The sequence below is a fragment of the Pinus tabuliformis genome, chromosome 8 (assembly GCF_031772625.1).
Source record: "Pinus tabuliformis cultivar Carrire ecotype Pingquan chromosome 8, CPIR1, whole genome shotgun sequence".
Classification (NCBI taxonomy): domain Eukaryota; kingdom Viridiplantae; phylum Streptophyta; class Pinopsida; order Pinales; family Pinaceae; genus Pinus; species Pinus tabuliformis.
In genome coordinates, this window is record NC_142294.1 from 1,990,375,378 (window position 1) to 1,990,389,230 (window position 13,853).

The 13,853-nt window shown below is 34.7% G+C and overlaps 1 pseudogene; it reads left to right on the forward strand.

The window, feature by feature from the left end:
- Nucleotides 1-354: 354 nt before the first annotated feature.
- Nucleotides 355-3,683, forward strand: LOC149244428 (putative LRR receptor-like serine/threonine-protein kinase At3g47570 pseudogene; annotated as a pseudogene).
- Nucleotides 3,684-13,853: the final 10,170 nt, after the last annotated feature.

Consider the following 13,853-nt stretch of genomic DNA (forward strand, 5'->3'; position numbering starts at 1 on the left):
CTATTCCATATTCACTTGAAAATTTGCAAAGCCTTATGAGCCTAGATCTCTCTTCCAACATTTTATCAGGGACAATACCCATTACTCTCAACAAGTTGAAAATGCTTCAGTATTTAAATCTATCTTAACAAGCTTGTTGGGGAAATTCCGGAAGGAGGAATTTTTGCAAATCAATCAATTTTCATGTCTTTAAATAGAAATCCCAACCTCTGTGGACCAAAAAAATTCCAGTTATATCCTTGCCCAACACCAAGAGGTCATCCTACAATTGTCAAAAGGCTACTGCTAATAGTGAGTGGAGCTATTGATTTTATACTATGTTGTTTGTTTTTAAGATTCCTATGGAGAGGGAATATGAATATACAAAACATTCATGTTTCAAGACATATTTTCCGAAGGTTAGAGCATCCGAGGATCTCATATCAAGAGCTTCACATAGCGACTAATGGATTCAACAAAGCCAACTTGTTGGGAACAAGTAGCTTTGGGACAGTTTATAAAGGAATTTTGAATGATGGTACACTTGTAGCTGTGAAGGTTTTCCAATTGCAAAATGACCAAGGCGAGAAGATTTTTAAAGCAGAGTGCAATGTCATGAAAAAGGTTCAACATCAGAATCTAGTCAAAATCATAACCTCATGTTCCAACCTCCATTTCAAAGGTTTAGTGTTCAAATTTGTGTCTAATGGAAGCTTAGAGAAGCATTTGTATCCAAATAGAGATGATAACAATGGTGAGGATGTGTGTGAATTGGGGTTAAAAACACGATTAGACATTGGCATAGATGTGGCCCATGCCATGGAATATCTTCATCATGATTGTTTTGTGCAAATAGTGCATTGTGATATAAAGCCTAGCAATGTACATCTGGATGAAAATATGTTAGGCCATGTCACAGATTTTGGTATTGCAAGATTAATTGGTGAAAGCTCTATGAATTCACATGCTTCATCACTTGCTTTAAGAGGATCAATTGGCTATAGTGCCCCAGGTATGTCTTTCTTAAACATCACTTTCACTTTTTATTCCCTCATTAACGATATTTATATGGATTGATTGCATAAAATTTAATGAACGCTTCTTTTATTGTAGAGTATGGATTGAATGGAACAATTTCCACCAAGGGAGATGTTTATAGCTATGGAATTATGTTGCTGGAAATGCTCACCAGAATACAACCAACTAGTCACATGTTTGTGGGAGACCTAAACTTGCACAATTGGGTAAACTTTGCATACCCAAACAATGTGAATGAGGTAATTGAAAGTAGTCTTTTTAGTGAGGTGTATGGAGATGAATTTGATGAAAACAATGTATATAAATGTCTACTATCTTTGGTACATGTTGGTTTGCTTTGTTCAAAACATTCACCAGAAGAAAGACCAACTATGAGAGTTGTGGTAAGGATGTTGGAAAGTATCTGAGAGGATTTGGTGGAAAATACAATTGCTTCTAGAAGATTGAAACGAAGCATATCCAAATTGCTTGTCAATACAAATGCAACCAGAAATGACATCTCTACATCAAATGACCAAAGTTCTTCTGCATTTTAGTTTTTGAAATTGATAACAACAAAAGGTTTTCAGTCTTGCCATTATCCTTACAATGGCAATATTTTTGTACTTTTGGTTGAAACATATTTATGTTAAGATGGTTGTCATGGAAATCCCACTATATATAATGGATTGCAAATCTACAGTTCATTTAGTTTATAATCCTTCCATGATGTTAATATTCTTATCCGTGAAGTAAATGGTATAAATATGTGTTTTTTTAATATTTATAAATAAAATAATTGTTATTTAATATTAAGCCGTAAATTTTAATCTAATAAATTTGCCAAATGAATTTATATGGTTGGAAAAAGTAGTTAGAAAAAGTAATGTATGATTGTTTTTTGAGATTCTGTTGATGACGTGGAAAATAAAGTAATGTGTTATTTTTTTTTAGATTATCATGAGGTTTCTTAATGATGTGTCAAATAATTAAGTAATACAAACCCTGAGTAAATTTTAAAGATTAAGGATGTTAAATTTTATAGACAGGTTAATATCATTCTTGATGGCTTTCTGACTGTTTCCTTCTTAAAATATATATAAAATGAATAAAATTTGTTGTTGCAAAGAAATATACAATGTTTTGATAAAGAACCCTGAAAATGGATCACTTCCATATCTCAAAGCAAAAGCTGAGGTAAAACATTCAGTCTTAGCTCAAGACTGGAAGGCAAATACTCAAACTTCTAGCTAATTTGTACTTGCAATGGATAACTGCTACTATAATCACTTAATAAGTAAACTTCTAGCTAATTTGTACTTGCAATGGATAACTGCTACTATAATCACTTAATAAGTAAACCATCTTCTCTTGTTTGATATGTAATCTAATCATGGTGTGTCCTTTAGGATCGGTTTTGAGCATTATCATTGGCCATAAGGAATATCACATAATTTAGTTTCAACACTATGATTAGAGAACAAAATTACTGGCCTTGTCATGTAAAAGCAACACAACTCAAATAGTTAATATATAACCAGCATACTGGCTAAATTCTAGAATATGTTTGGGCCTGCAAGAGTGCTTGAAAATCCATTGCATTCTAGAATATGTTTAGTCCTGCAGAAGTGCTTGAAAATCCATTGCATCAAGGGCATAGTTTCTTCCTATCTCCATGTGAGTTGTTATACAGATAGATAAAAAAGGAAGTTAAGAGATCAGGCCCACAATATCATAATCACATGTTGATTCATGTGAAGACTGGAACTCTGTATGATTGAGGTTCTGGTTTCGGGTATCCAAGTACAGTGTACATAGGCATTGGGTTCAGCGAGTGATGACAAGAGAGAATAACAGCTTCTTTAGTGAGTCAAGTCTGAAACAATACTGTGTTCTGTTTTCCTAGGTGATTCATCAGATAGCAAGATTACAAGGAAAGACCATATATGAGAAGAGAAAAAAAGAGCTCTGATGGAGGGGAATTTTACAAGAAACATTCATACTAATCCCTTAACCGTGTTTATGATTGTTCCTGTTTCAAGAGAAGGTAGATATTGCACATATGACATTATCACATTGTTTAATATTCAGACATTATCACATTGTAAGTAAGATCGTGCAATAACCACACATAGATATTTAAGGGCTTACTATCAGTGAGTGACAAGAGATGGATGCTTCATCATAGCCTATTCCACCATATGGAAACCAGAGGAATACTGACCATTTTCATTCTCAGAGAAAGGACAGCCCCAAAAGCATGTGATTGAAAGTCCAATGGAAACAAAAGATCCCCATGTTGTCTCTGTAGGTAATTCTATAGTAAATAAGAAGGCAAGGGATAACGTTGATACTTAGCTACAAGCACTGTAAAAATTAGTCGAATTTAATAGAAACCACACTGTAAAGGAAATGTAGGTAAATAGAGGAACGTGAGATCATGTAATAGTTGGTCTGCAAAACATCAAGCTCAAACTGGAGCTCTAATTCAGAATCTGAGAAGGAACGTAAGGGGAACTAGATGCCAAGATAGTGAACTGAATAAAAGCCCTAATACGAATATCTATACACAGCTGCAGGGGTTGAGCTCCACCAATGTTGGGCAACTGCAGGGTGGGTTGATCATTCTGAAGATGGGGACTAGAGGAGAACGGAATGCAAAGGAGCAGCCCCTACCAGCCCCATAGATTGCTCTCCTCCCAGGGTCTTGTATGCTCCGTTTCTCTGTCATGTCCGTAAGTTTGAGGGTCAAAAATACAAGTTCGTGTGTCAGTAAGTTTTAGTGTGAAAAATAGAAGTCCGTGTTCTGCAAATTCTAGTTGGCTTTTCCTTATGATGTAAAACTATTAAAAGGTTTCACTAGTTAAGCATAGAAACCTCTGGATCAAAGGTATCTAAAACCATTTCCAGTGAGGAGAAGATATAAATTGGAATAAAAGCCCAAACCGGTTTTTTTCAGGAGTTATCTATAATGCGATTTTTTGGAGTGGAATCTGGCGGAAGAAATTGAGGTTAAATCTTGATTTGTTGCAGTTAAAATGGTTTTTTAACTGCATGTTTGGATTCAGCACACTGGAAAACCCCTGGGACTCTTTGATTGTGCAGAAACTAGCTATCAAACTTGCGATCCCAATAAATTACTGCCGAATTTTGACCGGAAAAGCTTTCAAAAAATCGCATTATGGATAACTGTCTTTTTTTGCAACTTTCATGTAGACAACATTATTTCTTGGCATGTTAAATTTTGTATAAAACTAAGAGAAGTGTCTCATATATTATGTGGGGTGTAGCTCACTTTTCCTCGTTTCATTAAATTTTTTATTTTATTTTTCCAACAATCTCATTTTTATTTACATTACAGTTAGCTTCAGCATTTAACACATTACTTGTTATTTTTGGGTTTCATTGAATTATTTTTTATTTTCAACAATCTTATTCTTATTTACATTACATTTAATTTTTGATAGTAATATGATATTAAAATAATTTATATGTGATTTCAATGGTTAGTTTCATTGAATTATTTTTTATTTTCAACAATCCTATTCTTATTTATATTACATTTAATTTTTGATAGTAATATGATATTAAAATAATTCATGTGTGATTTTAATAATTATTAATTTAATTTAAATAATATTAATGTATTTATTATTAAAAAGAAATAAGATAATATAAAAGTACTAATTATTTTTTTAATAAATTTTAATTTCAAGATGATATTGAAGTATTATAAAATATAATATTTTGATTTCAATTAATATCAACGTAAATTTTTTATAGGAGTAATTATGAGGGATTGTGGTTTCTTAACAATATAATCACCGATTAGTTGTGAGGTGAGTATGCTTGCTTGTCCAATTTTTCTTACTTTTTTGTGAGACTTTTTGTGTGAAACAACTATCTGATAGACTTATCTTGTGGCATCTTGAAATAATCTCTACGCTTGTTAAATCACTTCGTTTAATAATGATCTCACTAGGGGTTAGATTACCCAATCTCTTTTTGAAATTGGGATTCTATGACTTAATTTAGTATTGGAAACTATTTAGGTACTATCATCTTGTTAGCTCTTGATATTACTAGTTATTTTTTTCCCATCTACCCTAAGGTATGTATCTACTTTGCTTTGACTATTGAAATTGGGATTCTATGACTTAATTTAGTATTGGAAACTATTTAGGTACTATCATCTTGTTAGCTCTTGATATTACTAGTTATTTTTTTCCTATCTACCCTAAAGTATGTATCTACTTTGCTTTGACTATAAACATGTGAAGAATCTTGTCAAAAAAAAAATTCATTTCTAAAAGACTAAAAAACCCCCAAGTTATGTATCTACTTTTCTTTGACTATAAACATCCGAAGACTCTCGGTTAAAAAGAAAATAATTTCTAAGACTAAAAAAACACCTATCATTTCCACTTGCTCCATTTTCGGAAAGGTGGCTCCAAGACGCTACGAGTTAGTTCCATGGACCCACAGAGTCGCTGACGGCGAGCCATATTTCCCATGCTATGGGGCCATAAATGAACGGCAGGTGTATATGCCCAGTGTTCAATTTCGGCCTTAGCAAAATCGAACGGTGAGCATATACACCCGTCGTTCATTTATGACCCGATAGCATGGGATTTATTGACGGCCGTAGCGGACTCCTGACACAGAATCTACGGTAGATATCCCGCCAAAAATGGCATCTCCCCTGAAGAAATCCATGGATGACATGGAGGATCCCTTCCGAAGTCTGTTTCGGAAGCTCTTGCTAGATTATCTCGTCCGCGACTTTGCTCAATATTGGACGCAGAGCAACTACAGATATGAAAGTTCTGGCCATTTATTTCTATATGTTCCCCCAGTAAGTTGTGCCCATGGTTTACACCCTTCTAAATTATGGAACCAGGACATAACATCTGAGGAGTTGACAGCTCTGCCCATAGGATTCCTTCCCTCTGCAGTGACATTCGGGCTATACAAAGCACAAAATATTTTTGTCGTGTACGGAGGAATAGTCGGGCACATACCTCAGCCTATCGGTTAGATAAATGTGTGGAAGGACGCATGGTGGTAATTGTGAAATCCTGCTTTGAATACGAAGATAAGTATTTTAGTTACTTCCATGATGCCATCAGAGTCCCTGTCATTTCTGTCGGTCCACTCACACCAACAATCCACCCTGGCGCTTGTGGCAACGATGGAGAGCGCTCTAATCTACTCAAATGCCTGGACCAGTAGAGGGAAGCGTCAGTCGTTTCTGTGTCGTTCGGGAGCAGGCGAGCTATTTTAAAATAAAGTGAAATTATTAACCTTTCATCTATTATATTTATATTTAGATGGTAAAGATGTTATTAAACAGTTTTAATTAATTTCTTACTTTTTTAAAAATAGAGTATATCAGTTTTAGTAGACATTAATCATCATATTATCATTACTATTTTTTGAAAATATTATTATTATTATTAATGTTAATTTTATTAATGTGATCTGAAGTGTGATATTATTTTTGTAAATGATAAATAAAATGTTTAATTAATTTATAAAAATAAATAAATAAAAGTTGTTTTAAAATACAATAAATAAATAATAGTAGTAGTGATAATTATAATTAGAAAATAGTAATTGGTGTAATATTTTTATTAAAACAAATATTGAAATTATTATCGAACTTAGAAATGTTGTTATGGATGTACAATCTAGGATTATATAGGAGACACCATATAGTAATGAATCTTATGAACACTCTATTGCTGATATGGAGCATTGTGCTCCATGTCAGTGTTGGTGGCAACTCTTTTAAAGCTACATTTCTATTTTCACCTCTCTTTACTACACTAAAAGTTGGTATTCAAGCATGAAGGTTTAAGGAGATGCACCTCATATTGAATGCTCTCCCTTAAGCTACTCATAAAGTGATACACCAATGTACTCTCTAGAAGGTCCTTGAGTTTACTAATCAACTTTTAAAACCTTTTAATTTTCTTTGTAGCTAGACCTCTTTGCCCAATGTTTTTCAATATACTAAAGAATGTGTTGCTCATACTATCTCCATAGTATGTTATCAACTCTTCCATAGAAAATGAGCCAATTGAAAATAAATTTATTTTTATCTTCATAAACCCATCAATACCACACAAATTAATTAGCTTCTAAATATAAGGATGTCATTTGTCATTTTGTAGAGTTAGCAGTTAGTGAATATCAAAACTTCATCTTGAATACTTGTGTTATGGGATCATTACCATCAAACTTCTTCACATTAATCTTGACAATGGAGTTGTTCTTTGGTTCTAATATGAAACTATGATGTTGTGGACCTTGGTGTGATGAGTGATCAAGTGTTGAAGACTCAATCATCTAGTTTGAAAGAGGTGTTAATGATTTAACCATATGTGATTGGAACTTGATCCTCATATTGTCCTTATCCTCTTCTTGAGGAGGATAATTTAGAATAAGGAGGATTAATAATTCCCTCATAAAGTATTCCTTTGTGTACTTGATAATCTTATTGCATAACATATCTTTAAGATATTTTTTACTTGTTACCTAGGTTTGGAGATCAACAACAGCTTTCTTGAGTTCAAGAATACTCCATTGCTTAGTATCCTTTTTTGTTTGTTGGCTTGAATCATGGGATATTTTTAACCTTGAATCTCATGGTTTACACAATACGTCTTAACACGGTGATCACCAATTGAATTTCCCCGTATGGACTACTCCATTGGTTAGTATCTTTATAATTTATAAATTGAATTCTAATTACCATAGGTATGAGGTCAACCTCCTTTGCAATGGTAATATACATTCTTCTCATTCTCTTCCAACTTGGATATGCATAATTCCAATTCACAATTTCGCTCCTGTCCCCTAGATGAGCTTTAGAAGTATTTGTATTATTTCCATTTCGATTAGTGCATCTAGACATGACTGGATTAGGTTTTGTAGTGTTTGATTGTCAAGGGAGTGTCACAATTATCTAACATACCATTAGGTTTTCAATGGAAATACTTAGTTAGTCTTTCATGAAGAGGAGGATGGACTATACTCTAAGCCATATTATCTAATTCCTAGTTACATGTGAATGATCTCCTTGAGTGGTACATTAAGTAGAAATATCTTTAAGAAACCAGTGCCATCCAAAACCTATTGTTGAATCAACCAATATATTACAATATTAGGATTCTTATAATTTGTCATACTTTCGCTTTACAGTTTTTATGGTAATAAAATATTAGACCACCCCCTGACTGTTGGTTTAACCAATGAGAGAAGAATCCAACTACACAAAAAATGGTTGTGAAATTGAATACACATCTGGGCTCTGGCACTACTAACCAACACAGTGAAAGGCCACATTTGATCATCATTCCTACATACATTGTTTTGATTAATAATACATTGTTTTAATTTACAACAAATATATATAATTTCCTAAATGCGATAATCACCAATAATAGAGAATACAACTGGAAATAAGAATACAACATATCTTTTGAATGCCACCATATTAGAGATTGGATTTTTTTATTAAATGTCCTTCATCAAAGGACATAGAATGCCTAAAATAATGCAAAAGTAATCTGTACCTATGACTTCCTCTTCGTAAAAAATTCTCATTCTAGAAAATTAATATTTCTTCACAATAATTATGAATCTTTCATTGGTCAAATAAGTGGTAAATTATATCTTGGTCAACCTTCATCATCTCAATAATTTAATTATTATTTTAATTGTGTATTACCAACTTAACATAAATACACTAAACAACCTAAATTTAATACAACAATTATTATTTTAAACTAAAGTACAACTTTTCCAATTTAACAATCTTATCGGGGTCTCTTCGCACCTTTTGGGGCAATTGCTAGTTATACTATTATTTTGTTCTCACCACATTTTTTTGTGTGTAACAATTCTACTATCTGGTTCTGTCATAGCGTTGTAGCACCAATGGGTATATCACATTCTTATCATATTTTTCCACCTGTTACTAAGCTAGGTGATCATTTACAAGTTGGGGATGGGACTTTTCCCTTAGTGTTAGTGCTAACGATCTCTTGGGGAATAGTCATCATCGCCCAGTTTGTGTACATCGTGAATAACTACAACTATAAGTATACATGGACGAGCTTCTCCCTTTAGGCCTTCCATGGGTTGTCATTGCTCATGAAGCTCTCTGTCGCTTCTGTAGTCATGTGTAGGTAGATTCAATGACCTTGACACTTTCATGGCCTCCTATAGAAACAAATGATCTGAGAACAAATTGCATAGTTTCACACTACGAGTAGTTTCGAGGAGAACACAGACGTTGCAACCTCATTGTTTTCTTTATGGGAAATTGATTCGTCGATGAAGAGGAGAGGATGAAGCTTTGAATTTGAGTGAACAAGGAAGATTTTCCATGCAGTGATGTGAGCACGAGTTAAAATGCACAAGCATAGTGTGGCCCTAACCCGATTTTAGAGCACACCCCTCTCAAGCTAGGTAATGGGGGCATTTTATTCTACAGAAGTCACACATAATGGAAGATGCAATGACAATCATGTTGTCATTGATGATGGGTGGTTTCATTTCTTTGGTGTATATGATGGCCACAATGGGCTTCATGTGGCACTTATTTGCTTGAAGAGACTACACTATATCTTAATAGTGAAGCTCGTGTCTAAATTCGACCTTCTCATGTGTTAGCCCCCTAATTTGCTCTCTTTTTTCCATTTTCCCCTTCCTAAATCATAACCATTTACCGTTGTTTTACCTCTCTTATACACCCTCATCTTGCACCAGTCCAAGAACGATGACATATTTCGTATGCCCTTTATTTTTCATATTTTTAACTTAACTTAGCATTAATTAATTATTTATTACATGATTTCTTGCTTATAATCACTCTTTGTAACTTATCGATATCTCCAATGTTTATTTGGTAGTCAAAGTACTTACTGTGACCGTTGATCCTAGTGCAGGATCGGATCTTGCACCGGTGCTAGCACAACAAATCCTTGCAGTAGATCCGAACCTCCTTGATCACCGCCTCGTTTTGAGCAGCTTCAGCCACGACAACAAGATCAATCTAAAGGTAGTCGAGCTTCAGCCATGACAACAAGATCGATCCAAAGGCAGCTGAGATCGAATTTATGATGAACGAACAGTTGGAGATTGGCTACGACCAGTTTTGTTAAACTGTCTAATTTTGAAGGCCGAAAGCTAAATTCTGCATTTGGTTATGTAATTGGTTAAATGATCTATTTTGGCCTTTGGCCAAAGATCTATATAATGAAGAATGTAAATAGGACGAGATAGTTTTTGGATAGAAATTTTGTATAGAACAGAGACACAGCCAGAGAGGCGGTAACAGGTTGTTGTATTTTGTTATCACCTAAATCTGGGCTAGACTATGTATTCACGCATGTATTTTCCTCAGTGAATTAATAAAAAGGGAGCTCCGCCTCATGTTTTATAAATCACATTTCTGTATTTGAAGCTGATGAATTGATTAAAGTACTGAGCAACATTTCTATTTGAAAGGGAAACGCGCTGGTTGGCTAGGGCCCAGCCAACCCAACACGTTTACCCTATTTCCTGTTTCTTGTAATTTGTGTTTATATTGTCAAGTGTGATTTGATTTTCAGCACATGCATTCCTGTCTGAGTGAAAGTGGATACGTTGTGTGAAGTAGATAGATTTCCTTTCCTGTACTTAATTTCATATTGGTTTTCCCCACTTGGTCCAAGAAGGAACCTACACCAGTGCACGTTGGTGTGATATTTCCTTTTCTGCAGTTCTGTTTGGTTGGTTTTCCCCGCCTGGTCCAAGCAGGAGAAATAAACCTGCACCAGTGCATGTTGGTGTGATATTTCCTTTTCTGCAGTTCTGTTTGGTTGGTTTTCCCCGCCTGGTCCAAGTAGGAGAAATGAACCTGCACCAGTGCACGTTGGTGTGATGCAGCAAGCTTTTCTAGTTTACTTCCTGCAATTTTCTTTCTTTCATTAAACACTTTATGACAGGATAAATGTATATGGATTGTTTCTTTATTTCTGCACTCTGTCAAGATCAGAAACATTCAATTTTTATGTGTGCAATTTGATTTAACAGTATAATAGCACTTGCAGTAACTAAGCACTCATTTTAAGAATTAAATGCTAAGTGCAAGAAGCTCTGATCCGGTGCAAGAACTAGTTTCTTGCCACGGGATCTGAGTGCTTTGAACCTGGAAAAGTTCAAGCCCTTGCAGGAAGTAAAATGCCTTTAGTAAAGACACCATTTATACCCTCTGCATAAATCTTTGTTCCTGCACTAGTGCAAGCAGACTGCGATAGTGCAGGACAGATTAGTGCAAGAAGGAAATCTCTAAAGGAGCAGGTTTAAAGGGCCCATCTGATGAGACTGCTAAGTGTCTCTGCTAAAGAAAAACACACACTCAGTAGTTAAACAATAGTTAGCTAGAGTGATTGCCCTTTATTTCTAAATCCCTTTTGCAAATGCATTTTTCCTTGTTCCAGTCTTAGATTCTTTTGATGGTTCAAGTTGCCTTTTTCTCCTTTTATTTTGATTCTGCAATCTTTCCTTTAAAGAAAGTAGGGATTTATATTAGAAATATTCATACCATCTCTGGAATTGCCTGTGCTTCATCTCTAAGTTTATGGATCCCCAGGGTTGACAAATTAAGTGTTGAGGAGTTTGCTTAAGTGTAATTCTTGCACCCAACATCGTGCATGGAAAATGAGGATCATAGAATAGCATTTATGCATTGAATCAAACTACGATATATGTACCTAAGTAATAATGGCAAGGAAAATGCCACTAATTGGGTGGACTACATCAATAGAAAGGGGTTGTTGGCATGTGGTTTTATAAAAGCAAGGTAACTTTTTAGATCTGTTTCTTCTATGACTATCGATAATTTACATGGTGAAAGTGTTTCGGAGTTAATGAAGACATTGAGATTAATGAACTAGATATCATGGTGAAGTTATTTTGTTAGAATTCACTAATCTAATGAATGACATGGAAAATAAGTAGATCCAAGACTATCACTAAATTGAGATTACAATGATGAAGAAAAATATGCCTATGATGTGAACAATTGTAGGGAATGACATCTTTTGATCTGGATCTTGGGGGGAGCCCCCCAATATCTAAGAAGTTGAGATGCCAAAAGAAAATATGAGAACAAGCAGTAAACAAAGCCACCAAGAAACTTTTTATTAAAATAGAGAATAAACTGTAAAAGATACATTATGGCGGAAAATCTGTCCTTTTACAAAATGTGGCTTGTTACTTATAACATTTTTTAGTTACAATACCATGGGTAAATTCCATGGGTGGGTAAATACCACGGGTCAATGAATACCGTGGGTAGATCCCACTTATAATAGCATGGATAAATTTCATGGGTGGATGAATACCATGGGTGGATAAATACCATGGGTGAATGAATACCATGGGTAGATTCCACTTACAATAACATGGGTGGATAAATACCATGGGTGGATGAATACCATGGGTGGATTCCACTTTCCATTTATATCATTCCTCCCCCCTTAAGAAGCAATGGTCCCCATTGCGTGAAGTTCTTTCCTGAGAAGCCTTTGTTGAATATTAAGAGCCACTAAAGAGAAGGGTTTTGTGTGGTTAACCCATAATCATGATGAATGAAGATCTGATGATAGAGGTACCCTATGATGCTTGTGATCAACTGTGATACTGATAGTCTGCGGCCTATAAAATGGAATTCAATGCAGCGTGGGTTTTTGGATGACCCATAACCATGAAAAATGAAGATCTGAGGATAGAGATACCCTGTAATGCTTGTGACGAACTGTGATAATAACAGTGTGTGGCCTAGCAAATGGACTTTGATGACAAGGATTTTGTGCGATTGAGCCATAAACTTGGGTTTGTGGATGACCCATAACCATGATGCTTGTCAGTCTGCTTAGTAAAATCATGGTGGATTGCCTAGTAGATTCTCCTATCCAATGAGATGTTGTAAAGGATTTTTTCACATTATAGAGCTTTTGCTACAACTTTGCTAATAACTTCTGCGACAGGTGATGAAATAAAATTTCGTTAAAGACCCATTTGAGGTATTGAAGAGATATTTTCATTGATATAAGACACTTTAACTTTGATGACATGTGGAGTGAGAAAATGATTCCATGAACTCATGGTATTCATAGCCCCGCAATGATCCAGATATATGTAACTTCAATTGCTCATATTTCTCAAACCGGGAAATGAAATAAAATTGCATAAAAAATCCATTTGAGCTAACAAAAAATCCTTTCAAATGATATATTTTTCACCTTCCAAAATGTTATGTGGATTTCATTGCACTTTCATGAAGTTTTTTGAATATTTTTTTATCTACATTTCATCCGTCATTGTGCTTCAAACCTTCTTTCCCATTGAGTCATAACCTTCTCTGATACCATTGATCCAGATCTTGGGGGAAGCCCCCCAAGATCTAAAAAATTGAGATGCCATAAGAAAAGATGAGAACACATTAAACAAATCCACCAAGAAACATTTTATTAAAATAGAGAATAAATTGTAAAAGCTACATTGTGGTGGACAATCTGTCCTTTTACAAAATGTGACTTGTCACTTATAGCATTTTTTAGTTACAATACCATGGGTAAATTCCATGGGCGGGTAAATACCATGGGTGAATGAATACCATGGGTAAATGGCACTTACAATACCATGGGTGGATAAATACCATGGGTGGACAAATACCATGGGAAGATGCCACTTTCCATTCAGGTCATATTGCCTTTTATTTGTGTCATGTATCTCTTGCTAGTGTTTTGTAATGGTGCAATACCTTTGTAATGTAAAATTCATTCATGATTATACATAGT